We start from the raw sequence: 13,676 nt of genomic DNA, 5'->3' as shown, positions 1-13,676 counted from the left end.
AGTAAGTGTCTGAAACCAGATTTGAACTCAGGAAAATGAGTGTTCCTGACTTTAGACAGCATTCTACCCACTACATCACATAGTAACTCCAAAGGTTTACTGATACTTAAATTCTCCAAATCTGTGGCACAAGTTGGTAATGTTTTTATTTCCACACATCAGGCATAAGTTTCATATTTCTTGGTGACATCTGTGGTCATTTTGGACAAGTAAAATCTTTTTTTTTTTTTGGTCTTTATTAATTTGTTTACTTTTAGTTTACAAGATACATTGCCACAATTCCTTGAGTTTCAAATTTTCTCTCCCTCCCCTCCTCTCCCCCCCCCCCAGCAGCATACAATCAAGTATAGTATCTGCAAATACTTTCACATTAGGCATTAGTCAGGTTATAAAGAAAGATTGTAACAGATGGAATGAAGAATGGGAAAGAGGAAACAAAACCAAACAAGAAAACGAAAAGGGCAGGTAGTTTGCTTCAATCTGGGTTCAATCTCAGTTCTTTCTCTGCATGTAAATATCTCTCTCCACCATGAGTCTTTTGGGTTTGACTTATGTCTCTGGATTGCTGAGAAGAGTCCAGATTATCAAAGTTGGTCATCACACATACGTTGTGTCTGTAATTGTGTACAAATTCCTCCTGGCTCTACTCTTCTCATTCAGCCTCAGTTTGTATAAGCCTCTCCAGGTAAATATGAAGTCCATCTGCTCCTTGTTTTTTATTGCACAATAGTATTCCATAACATGCATATACCACAACTTGTTCAGCCATTCCCCAATTGATGGGCATCCCCTTAATTTCCAATTCTTTGCTACAACAAAAAGAACTGCTATAAATATTTTTGTACATATGGGTCTATCTCCCACTTCTATAATCTCTTTGGGATACAACCCTAGAAGTGGTATTGCTGGGTTAAAGGGTATGAAATTATTTATAGCCCTTTGGGCATAATTCCAGATTGCTTTCCAGAATGGTTGGATCAGTTCACAACTCCACCAGCAATGCATTAGTGTTCTAATTTGTCCACATCCTCTCCAGCATTTGTCATTTTCCTGTTTTGTCATCTTAGCCAATCTGGCTGTCAAGATGTGGTAACTCAGAGTTGTGTAAAATCTTTTTCTTATTCAATATTGAATGCTTTCTTTACATTTTATGTCCAAAGTCCCTTGTAGAACTCTCACGGCCATGAAGGTATATGTTCTGGGTAATACCAACCACTTCCTAGTTCCATATGTGGGATCAGTCACAGTCTGATACAGTACTCCATAACAAAACTCCAAACTTCTGTCATTGTTGCAACAGTGAGATACCATCTACTTGCTGGAACATGAGGCCTTCTGCATCATTTCCTTGCTTAGTTCTTCCTTCTCTTAGCTCTTCAGTTATGTGATCTTGTTGCCTGTCATCCAAAGACAACTAAGGCAAGTAAAATTCAGTAAAATAAAGTCCATATTTGCACCTAGCATGACCTCTGGTGGAAGGCCCAAGCTCTAAAATACACTTCTATTTTATTATTGCCCAGATCCCTAGATATCACATATACTTCCCAAACCTTCTTTCAGGATCACCATAGTTTTCTTGTTCTGGGGCCTTCAAGACAAGGCATCTACATCCTCATTACTCTTTTTTTTTAGATTTTGCTTTTTGGAGGCAGGAAGGTAGGGCAATTTGTGTTAAATGACTTGCACACAGTCATATGGCTAGCTTTGTGTTAAGTGTCTGAGGCTGGATTTGAACTCAGGTCCTCCTGACTCCAGGGCCAGTGCTCTATTCACTGCTCCACCTAGCCACCCCATCCTCGTTACTCTTTATTGACCTATATAGTGTATGCTGAAGTCATAATTAGATAGTATTGCTATCCATTTCTGGCATAAAGCATCCAACTTGTCACTGGACAAAATATGTCTATGAATTGTCAGTACACATTTGGAATTTTGTACCCTACAAATAGTATTTGAGGGGTAGCTAAGTGGTGCAGTGTAATAGAGCACCAACCCTGGAGTCAGGAGGACCTGAGTTCAAATCTGACCTCAGACACTTAACACAAAAACTGGCCATGTGACCTTGGGCAAGTCACTTAATCCCAACTGCCCTCCAAAAAGCAAAAAAAAACAAACAAACAAATATTATTTGAATTTTCAGAGATAGGTCCCTTGAAAGCCAAGAAATTGAGCTCATGGATAGGGTAATGTGTCTTACTGTCAAACCTCTGCTGATGAATGAAATTGGTCATTAGGGCCTTCAGCCTCTTGGAACAAAATCACTGCCATACCTGCCATCTGTGTAGAGCACAAAAGAATTACTTGAATTTGCAGAGGTCAACACTAGTCCATGTGTAAAGCAGTTGATTAAGTGTGAAGGTTTTCACATTTGTCCATCTCTCAGTGTCTTTGGGCTTGGTTGGTTTTAAGTCAATTTGCATTTCTTACATGGTTTAGAATTTCTTAATTATATATGAATCATTCAAATACAATAAACCTCTGAATGAGGATCAAAAGAAGTATGCATATGTCTCAGCTAAGCACAACAGCTTTACAAACCTTAACATGGGCTACAGAAGAATGACTCATAAATATAGAAAAACAGAAATATTAAACCTCTTCTGGTAAACCAAAACACTAACTAAATTATAATCAATTAAAAATATTTAAAACAAGGAAGTATGTCTCAAAACAATAAATTATTGAAGAAAATGATAAGACAATATACTAAAACTTAAGGGATTAGTCAAAGCTGTCTGCTTACTTTCCCTTCTAAGTTATTAATGTGATAAAAGTTTTATTAACATTTCTCTTGTATTTTTACTAAATAATTATGCATGCAAGGAATCCCAAAGTCTCAGTGAAGGTTTAAGTTTTAATAAGCTTAATAAGTTTAAAATCTGCACTAAGACTTTTGGAATACCCTACATGTATATAGTGAATGGGAGAGGGCTGAATCAGGAAACTGGAACCAAAAGTCAGAGGACTGGTGTTAAATTGCCATTAATCTGACAAAAAGTTCCAAAAATATCTGAACCTAAACTATTCCTAGATGTCTTCTAGACTTTATTTGAACAAAGGAGATTGTGAGATAGCTACAGCTGACAGACTGGAAATGAAGTTTTGGTCCTCAGAGGCACTGGTTGCTCATTCTTTTTCCAGGCTCCTAATTGCACTTCAGGAAAACAGAAGGCAAGTGAGTTCCCCAGGTATGCCAAGAAGGCCCCAGCCTCCAGAGCAACTGACATTTGTCCAGCTTTGCTTTCCAGTGCCACCTGTTTTGTTTTTAACATTTGCTTCATTTAGTAGAATATATATTATAGTAATAACCAGGAATATCTCACTTTGCAAAAATAGTTTTTCTTTCATTTTGATTCTTTCTAATTTGAGCAGAATAGTAACCCAACATTTCTAGAATGTCTTTTAGAAGAATGTTTTCTCTTCCACCTCCTCTAACCCTATCCCCTCTTTTTACTTTCTTCAAATAGGTATTTTTAAACTCCATTTTTAACCACTGAATTTGTTCAGGTCCTAAAATTTCCAAAATAATTATTCTCTTTTTATTTTTAATTTTGTCTCTTTTATTGTTTCATTTTTCTTTAATTTTGACATTTTAAATCCCATTAAAATTTTTTTTTGTTTTAGTCTCTCATAAGTTGATTTCTCTTTCTTTGATGAGAAATCTACTACATTTGTAAACTACTTATGCCTACAAAGTACCTGATTTCAGTGCTGCTGAACAAAGTGAAAGGAAATCATAAAACTGTGCTGATTGGGTTCAGTGCAAATTCATGTTATCAAATCTCAAAAGGGCACTCACTGCAACAAGGCAATCATCCTACTCTCTAATTGATTCATTATCCCATCTTCCATAGGAACTGTTCCAGATTTTCTCATCTCTCCTCAAACCTTGAATAGCATTCCCTCTCCTCCCCTCCCCACCTCTGCTGAGTACCTGACCTCATACTTCATTCAAAAAATTTAGCCTATTCACCAAAAATTCTGTTTTCTCCCTTCTTCCTCATCTCACATGACTAATATTTTATCCTTAAATATTCTTTCACTCCAATCTCAGATGAAAAGTCAGTCACTAAATAGTTATTAAGCTTTTTACTGCCTACCACAGGCTGGGCATTATATGTAGTTCTGAGGTTTAAAAAAAAGCAAAAGACTGCTCCTTCTCTTAAGGATCTCTCAATCTAATGGAGGAGAAAACATGCCAACAATTATGTACAAAGAAGATGCATTCAGAATATATTGGAGATAATCAACAAAGGATGGTCCTTTAGCGGGATCATGAAAGGCTTCTTGTAAAGGTGGGATTTCAACTGGAATTTGAAGGAAGCCAGGAAAGCAAGGGGGTAGAAAAGAGGAGAGAGAGAATTCCAAGCATGGAGGATAGACAGTGAAAAAGAGCAGAGTAGGGAGACGGAGAATCTTATTTGAGGAATGGACCAGTGTCACTAGATTGTAGAGTACATGGAAAGGAGTAAGGTGTAGAAAGACTTAAAAGGTGATAATGAAATATTTATAGCAGCTCTTTTTGTGGTGGCAAAGATTTGGAAATCTTATCAATCGGGGAATGGATGTCCAAGTTGTGGCATATGCTTGTTATGGATTAATATTGTGATGTGGGATATGACAAGGGAGGTAGTTTCAGAAAAACATGACAAGACCTATATGAACTGATGCAAAGTGAAGTGAGAAGAACTGAGAGTTCATTGTGCACAGCGATAGCAATGTTAAAATGATGATTAATTGTGAAAGATTTGGCTACTTTGATCAATACAATGATCCAATATAGTTCCAAAGAAGTCAATTTAAAAAAATGTTATCCACCTACAGAGGGAACTGATGAACTCTGAGTACAAACTCAAGTATGATTTTCTCAACTTCTTTACTTTTTTTGCTTTTATTAAAAACTATGTAGTGAATATATAAATATGTTTTATATGATTATACAGGTACAATTGATACCATATTGCTTGACTTCTCAATGTGGGAGGGAAAGAGTGAATCTGAAACTCAAAATTTTAGAAGAAAAGATTGTTAAAATAAATAATATAAATTTAAATGATTTTTTAAAAGTGATCTCCAGTTTAGCTTGTATGTAAATTGTTTTACATAGATGCTTCCAAGTTGTCTCTCCCCATGAGACTGTGAATTCCTTGAGAGCAGGGTCTGGTTTTGTCCTTTTATTTTTAGAATTAAGCACATCTTAGACACTTGATAAATGCTTGTTGACATGACTTTACAATGCACTTGCATATTCACTAGTGATAGGCATATATAATTCTCTTTCCTGGTAGTTTTCCTAAGTGATATCAGCCTATGGTTTGTTTTTGTTTTGCTTGTTTTCCCTGCTTATTGTAGGATCATAGGATAGTAGACTTAGAATTGGGAGAGTCACAGATACCATTCAGCCTAATGTCTTTATTTTACAGAGGAGGAATCTGAGGCCCAGAGAAGGTTAATGACTTGTGTTGGGACCGTCTTCTACATCCAATAACTTACCAAGACACCTCCCCAACAGCTCTTACACTCTTCCCCTTATTCCTATTTACACCACAAACACCTCATCAGCTCTCACCTGAACGATTGCAAGATCATCCTAATTGTATCTAGTATCTATCCTTACAATCTGTCCTCCATGCTGCTGCCAAATGGATCTTCTTAAAATACAAGTTTAACCTCCCCCCCAGTGCCAGATCTGCTTCCAGGGGCTGGAGCAGGGGGAGCTCTTGAGCCCATGTCGGTGTGATGGCTCTGTTCGCTGTACCCACCAGCCTTGCCTCATCCAATGGATCAGTGAACGTGAATCCTGGAGCTGTGAACTCTGCTATTTCAAGTACCAGGTCCTGGCAATAAGCACCAAGAACCCATTGCAGTAGCAGGCCATCTCCCTGACAGTCATTGAGAAGGTCCAGATCGCAGCCATTGTCCTGGGCTCCCTTTTCCTCGTTGCCAGCATCTCCTAGCTCATCTGGTCTTTGCTCAGTCCATCAGCCAAGTGGCAGCGGCAGGATCTGCTCTTCCAGATCTGCTATGGCATGTACATTTATGGACGTCGTCTGCATTGGTCCCATTGTCCACGAGGGCTCTTCTGTCTACCGCATCTTCAAACGCTGGCAGGCAGTGAACCAACAGTGGAAGGTCCTGAACTATGACAAGACCAAGGACTTAGGAGGGGATGCAGGAGGAGGGATGGCAGGGAAGCCAGGCCCCAGGACCTCACGGACAGGTTCCCCACCTGGGGCCACTGGCCGCCCTCCAGCTGCCCAGCGTGTCCGGACGCTCTTGCCCCAGCACTATGGCTACACGATTCTGCACCTGCTTGGACAGCTCCGACCACCAGACGCCCGTTCTAGCTCCCGATCAGGCCGAGAGGTTGTCATGAGGGTCACTACTATCTGAGCTAAACTCTCAGGAAAGGAGGACCCTAGAGTCAGTGCACTGGCTGGAGATGTGGTCCAGCCCCTGCCAAGCATCTTCCCTGAACCAGCAGAGATTCCACCGAGACAAGGTGTTGCTACCACACCTGACTACCGCAACACATCAAGGGATCTCTGATGTTGACATGACCAATGGAGATAATATCTGGCCCCCATTGATCATTCATCTTACCCTGGGGCAAAGATTCCACCTGGAAGAAATTTCAATCCTCATTGATGGCCGCTTATCCTCCTGGGAAGTGGGGAGAACATCTTTTCCCCTGGAGAGAATGGAGAGAATCATCTTTACCTCAGCTAACATGGCCTCTGGCCCCCCAACTCCACAGGGATGATTTGATGAAGGGGGCCCAGTGTCAGGAGGAAGTAGCTACCAACTCACCCACCCCTCCTAATCTATGGCCACAGGGCATCTGGCAATAAGACTAGTGTATATCCACCTCCTGCTCCCTGCATGAGGGCAGTGGGGTCTACCCCTGCCTGCCCCCTCTTGTTTGAGGGGAGGGCATAGTCATTTATATGCAAAAAAAAAATACAAGTTTAACCATGTCACTCCTCTGTTCAAGAATCCTCAGTGGCTCCACATTCCCATTATGAGAAAGTATAAACTTTTCTCTTTGGCATTTAAAGTTCTTCATTATCTGACTATAGTTTACAATTTCCAGGATAATTATATATGCCTTCCCTTCATGCACTCTTTGTCTCAACTAACTGGTCTGTTTGTTTACTGTATACAGTTCTCCATCTACCTCCATGTCTTTGTACACATCTTTCATGCCTGTAATGCTTTGCCACCTGACTCCTACCTTTCAGAAACCCTAAACTCAACTCCATTATCACCTCCTTCAAAGGACCTTTTCCGATTCTACCAGATGTTAATCCTTCCTGACCAATTTTTTAAAAATTTCTGTAATCCTTTAGCAGTGAAAATGTACCACCATCACCCCAATTAGAATATAAGCTTCTTGAGGGCAAAAATTGTCTTTATATACATGTATACATATATATATATATATATATATATATATATATATATGTATGTATCTTCAGTGACTTGGAAAAATGCTTGACATATAATTGGATGTAACTCCTTTTAAAAAATTTTCTTCATTTCCTCTATTCATCATGAATTACTTTCATATTTATTTTTAAATTATAGCATTGTGGCTTCATTCTCTTTTGATCAAATTAGCTAATTTTTTTAATGTTTTAAAAAGAAATCCATTTTAAATACAGTAGCAGAACTACAGGTAAATGTTATGACATTTGTGTGTGCATATTTAATATTGATATTACTTCAATAAACAGCATGTTTTTAAGTGTAATGTCATTGCCTTTTCATATCTCTTGACAAAATCTATTTTAAATTCTATTTTTTTCTATCATTTGTTTATGTATCTCAGCCACTTGTACATATTCCCTTCTCACCCTCCCTTGTAATAAAGGAATGAGGTGGGTTTTATTATATATCCTCAAGAATCATTATAGAATTTTCAGTTACTCAGAGATCAGTTTTTTTAGTGACATTTTCATTTATATTACAGTGACCATTGTATTCTTGTTCTATATCACACTCTGCACCAGTTTTTATAAATATTAGTTTACTTGAATTCCCTATTTCTTACTGCCAATAATATTCAATTGCATCCATATACAATAGTTTATTCAGTTATTACTCTATCAATTGGCATTTGTATTCAGTTCTTCACCACCACAAAAGTAAGAATGTATATATTTTACTGTTGTCTTTTCTGAAATTGAGATTAACCTGAAGCATAATAAACATCATTCTTGCCCATTTTGACTTTGTATATGTCTTTAAATGTTTTAATACTTTTCATTTATGTAGCAAATTATTAGGGTGTGCTTTCTAATCAGTTCTGCTATAATTCTAGGGGGGGAGGGGAAAATTCAGTCCATTAACATTAAAGGCTAGTATTTTATTTTATTTTTGCCTTTTTGGAGGGGGGAAAGGCAGGGCAGTTGGGGTTAAGTGACTTGCCCAAGGTGACATGGCTAGTAAGTATTAAGTGTCTGAGATTGGATTTGAACTCAGGTTCTCTGGTCTCCAGGGCTGCTGCTCTATTCACTGCACCACTTAGCTACCCCAAAGGCTAATATTTTAAATTATCTCCCTCCTTAAAGTTCTGTTATGTTCCCTTCCCCCCACACACATACCTTTTTTTTTTTTTGCTGCTGCAAAAAGTACTGTCATAATTAATTTGCGTATATATAGGCATCCTTTCCATAATTCTGATAAAGGGAGAAAACACGCATAAGGGAGTGGTAGCCAGAGACAGATACTTTGGTCTGAGAAGTAACAAATAAAAAGTAAACTAATAGGGCAATCTATCGATATGCTTTTTCTAGAAGTAAATATAGTGTCGATCTGATTAAAGCTAGAAGGAAAAATGGAGAGGACATTTCAGGGCAGTAAATGTCAGGGAATGTTTCCAAAGAAAGAAGAGTTGGATGCCTTGGTTCTTCCCAATGATAGTCTCTGGTTATCTGATTTCTAGGATATAGCAGCAATAGCAGTGGCAAGAAAAATGGCCAGAGTAAAGATGAAGATGAATGGTGCCATGGAGGGTAGAACTGTATGGATTATCTGATCCCCTTTCATAAGCTTTACTGATTTATGTTCTCTCTGTTCTCTTAATGATATGCAAGCAAAATGAGTCTTCTAGAATATAAAAACATGGACTCTTCCTTTACTTGGCCCATAATAAGAATTGGTTCCAGATTTCTCCTGCTCCCCTCCCCCTTTCTTTGAAAGAGCTTCATCTGTGAAACTCCATTTCCAGAAATATTAATTCTTGAAGGAGGCATCTGTGGAATATTGTGGAGAGTAATTGTTCCAGAGACAGGAGATTCTGGCTGAGTCCAGCCTCTGCTATTCATCACTTTCTTTATTCTTGCCAAGAAGAATTTACTCCACCCCCTGGGAATATTCCACCTTCTGATTCCCCCACCCTGGTCTCCTTAGGTACAAAAAAAAGGTTGAACCAATGATTTTCAGAGTTGTCTCCTTGATTTCCCCCTATTGACACAATTTCATAATTTTATTCTATTAACTTTTTTCCCATTTCCCAACCTTTTTGTTGGAATGAGGCTCAAGATCAGTACTCCATCCCAAGAAAATGAAATTTTAATGTTCATTTTATGCTTCCCTTCTCCTTTCTCTCTACTGCAGAGAATCACCCTGTTATAATGATTAGTTCAATTTAAGGCTGAGGAGACAATTTAATCATCCCTCAGGTCCACTTGTTTTTTCTTTTTAGCTTCAATCACAATCACTTCAAACTTCCTCAGTTAGAAAAAGTTCCTAACATTTAGACCTCTGCCTAAATTGGATTCTCTAAACTTTCATTTATATCTTCTAGTTAACCCTGGGTCTCACTTGTGGTTGAGGCAAAATTTAGTTTATTGGAAACATTCAGTTATTAAAACAACAGATTATATTATAACATCTGTTGACAGAGAGACACTGGGACAGGAGCTGGGGAAAGAGTTGACTTTTTTCACTGGATCTTCCTTAACCTGGGTACTGCTCTCTGTGATGGCCATAGAGACAGACGGGCAAGTAGGTGGCCCAGTGGAAGATTTATCTTCCTGAGTCCAAATCTGGCCTTGGTATGACCTTGGGCAAGTCATTTAACCCTATTTGCTTCAGTTCTTTATGTACAAAATGATCTGGAGAAGGAAATGGCAAACCACTCTGGCATCTTTGCCAAGAAAATCCCAAAAGGCATCACAAAAAGTCAGACATGACCTAAACAACTGAACAATAAAAGTAATGAGGTAGTAAGCTTCTTTTCATTTTTCTTTTGTCTGAGAGGTGTACTGGATGTGGGATTCTACAGTCTCTTCATCTCCAAGGGTTCCAAAACACAAATCAATAGGTAGGCATAGCTCATACTCAACCATCAGTAAATAGAATGTTAAGTTAATGGCCTCATTCCTGGTGGAATTGCATACATGTACTAGAAAAGCCACATGTTAAGTCCATTGATATTTGTGTTCTTTCTCAGTGTACCTAACATGTTTGTCAGTGTGCAATTCAAATGTTCAAGTTGTGGGTCCCCTAGAGAATGGTAAACCATTGTTTTGTACTTCTTAATGCCAGCCAAAACTGACATAAAGAAGTGCTGAAAGAAGAGCAGGATACCTCAAAGCCTCTACCATGGTGCTAATGAAACCTAGCAGGAAATCCACACATGAAGAAGTGCTTTTCCCACAATAGGTTAGCTTTTGTCGAAGTTTTCTGGTTCCTGGTCGGGTGTGCTCATGCATACCTTGTGAAGTGGTCAGTTATCAATAATATGTGATATATACTTGCTCTCTCCTTGCAGAGATTAAAAAGTCAATAAATTTTCAAATTTTATCAGTGTTAATATTCTCCAAATACGCAGGATGAATTAGTAGTACTTTTTGGGTACACATTGAATAAATGTCTCACTCTATTTCATGACATCTGTGGTCATCTTGGGCCAGTAAAATCGGATCCTTACCAATTCTAGGATCTTTTCTTGAGCCATACATTCAGAGTCATTGTGTAAAACCTTCATGTGCAGAGAGAAATATGCTTTGGGCAATGCCAGCTACTTTTTCTTGCTTTGTGTAGGAACATTGACAGTCCAATATAGATTTCTATTGCACAGCTCTAACTTCTACCATTGTCTTAACAGTTAAGTGTCTTCAAGGGATTGGCACTTGAGCCACATAATTCCCTGGACTTTCCAAGTCCTTGGCCTGATGGACTCTGAGATAAGATCTTTCAGTGGTGGAATTAACATCTACCTGGGTATAGAGATGACAAAGTCTAGTCCTGAATGTGCTAATTGCAGTTAAGCAATAGTTTTTGTTGAGCTTATTATAATCTATCTTCCAGGCTGTTCCTGGAGTCCAGCCTTTAGTCATGATGGATTTGAGTATCAGCTTCAATAGTGGTCTAACCTTTAGGCAAGTGGGGCAAAGTATTATAATTCATCATATGACTTTCTCCTATCTTCAGTCCCATTTTATCTTCAGTTCAAGATTTGGTGGGCTGAAGGCCCAAATGTTCAACTTTCTCATATGTCCATTTTACTTTAACTCAGTCTTTTTCCCTATCTTCCTTGACCTCTGCCTTTCTCAATTTACTAACCACCTGCTCATTCCATTTTACCTCTTCTCATTTTCCTTTAGTATGTGCTAAAACATGTCTAACTTTAATCTTAAAATGTGAATTAGCTTTTTCTTCCCATAGCTCCTTGCCCCAACTGCTTTGAGCAAGGTCCCTTAAAGCAACTGGCTTAACTTGCCCCATTGGTATGACCAATTGTCATTTCTCTACTTAGCTAACCATATGACTAGTTCATTAACTACTACTAAAGATTTTCACTAGCAGCCTTGGTGACAACTAACCACATTATCCTTAATTCAATATAATAGGCCAACATTTTATTCCCCCTCCCCTCTTTTTTTTTTTAACAATTTGGTCACAAATAGATGGTCTGAGAATGACCATTCACCACTCTACAGGATGAGAATAGTATTCCCATCTCTAAGTAATTTTATCCTGCAGACCTGACCATGTTGGAGACTTCTCTACAAGGGTGATGTCCCTTTCTGCTAGTTTGGGTGTCATATCAACACTATGGGTTGCTACCTTCCCAGTCTCTTTAGTTCTTTGTTCAAATAATTTTTGCTGTGACCTCTAATACCTCCTCCTTATTATGTCCTCTGACTGATAAGTCACCTAAAAAATACTATAAAGGTCAAGAGTCTGCATCACTTTTATTCAACATATCCTATGGCAATCTATACAAATGTATACTGTGCTACCTACTATGTGAAGGCAAACTATTCCTAGCTTTCTTTGGTCTCTAGAAGTACAAAGAACATATTGCTTAAATTAATAACCAAAAACCAATGTTCATCATGTCTTTTAATTTCATCAATCATTCTGAAATATTTGGAAATGATCCATTGATAGGTTTATTCTCAGCATTAACTTTACCATATTCTACTATAAATCTCCACTCACTGCTTGCCTTTTTTATTGACCAAACTGAAGAATAATAGTTAATTGTTTTCCTAATTATAATTTCTCATTCTAGGCCTTTTAAAAATGGCATTAATTTCCTTATCTTTTCCTTTGATTTTATACTACAGAGTATTTACAATTCATTTGGAGGCATTTAAGACTACTGAGTACTATAGAGCCTTTCCAACTAAGAATCTATTTTAATTTTTGTTTTTTTGCTATAATACAAGATTTTGCATAGTACATCCATCCCAATTAAGTCATTGTTTGAATCTGGAATGGCCACTACTCTATATAATTCCCCTGGACAATTTGTAATTTTTAAGTCTTCAATATACTTTCCAAACTGGGTTCTGGGGGAAATCCCCAAAAGCATTTATCCAAGTTTGATTTTGAGGGTTTTTTTCCCTCATTTTCTCTTACTGTATCTTTAGTGTATGATTACATATGAGCCAATGTTTAAGAGCACCAACATGTGGTAGTTTCAACCCTTATTCTGATTTACTAGTTCCAGATAGGGATGATTTTCCCTGTGTCAGAATTTAACAAGGGGACTGTTAAATCCCTATATTAGATCCCAATATATTAGGTCTCAATTATTAACTTTGGCCTGATTCAAGTTTTTAATATTGAAGAGTTTGGAAATGTTCACTTTTTTCTTTGATTTGGAGGGAGAAGTTGGGTATTCTTTTCAATATCCATCAATGTAGCAGCAAACACCCTAGAATACCCAGGGTGGCTGCCAACACAGATTCCTGGATCTGCTTTTCTAAAGGAAAGCAACTCAAAATGGGTTAATAATCTTGCTTTAATCAAACATATGTCATTTACCTAGTTCAGGGGGAAAAGGTCAGAACCCTGAACTTCAGAGAATACAAACAGAGGTTACAAGCAGACAAAAAATACAGACAGAGAAACAAATCAGCAGACAGGCTTCCAGCTGTCTGACCATTGCATCCATACCTAGTCAGTTACCAGAGAGGGAAGCACCCACATCTGGGCTTTCAAAGCTGGGGGGCTCAATGGCTGCCCAAAGTCTCATCTGGTCAAATCACACTTTTCTCAAAGTGAGCCCCAAAACAAAACCTCACGTCAGGGTCTATATAGCCTTCTCCTGGCTCAGAGAATGTCATAACCTTCTTGACCTACTGCCCAATCACAAAGTAATAAGATGTGGGCATTCCTGAAAAACAAGCCTCCTGCCACAGGCTCCATGTGAC

The 13,676-nt window shown here is 38.2% G+C and overlaps 1 pseudogene; it reads left to right on the top strand.

The window, feature by feature from the left end:
- The first annotated feature begins 1,183 nt into the window (after positions 1-1,183).
- Positions 1,184-6,968, top strand: LOC138160909 (E3 ubiquitin-protein ligase MARCHF9 pseudogene; annotated as a pseudogene).
- The last annotated feature ends 6,708 nt before the right edge of the window (positions 6,969-13,676 follow it).

The sequence above is a fragment of the Petaurus breviceps genome, unplaced genomic scaffold (genome assembly GCF_028583685.1).
Source record: "Petaurus breviceps papuanus isolate PSGF00001 unplaced genomic scaffold, PetGlider_PUasm1.0 183, whole genome shotgun sequence".
In the NCBI taxonomy this organism is placed as follows: Eukaryota; Metazoa; Chordata; class Mammalia; order Diprotodontia; family Petauridae; genus Petaurus; species Petaurus breviceps.
The sequence above is the reverse complement of the archived record's forward strand: the minus strand, read 5'-3'. Positions and strand labels throughout refer to the sequence as shown.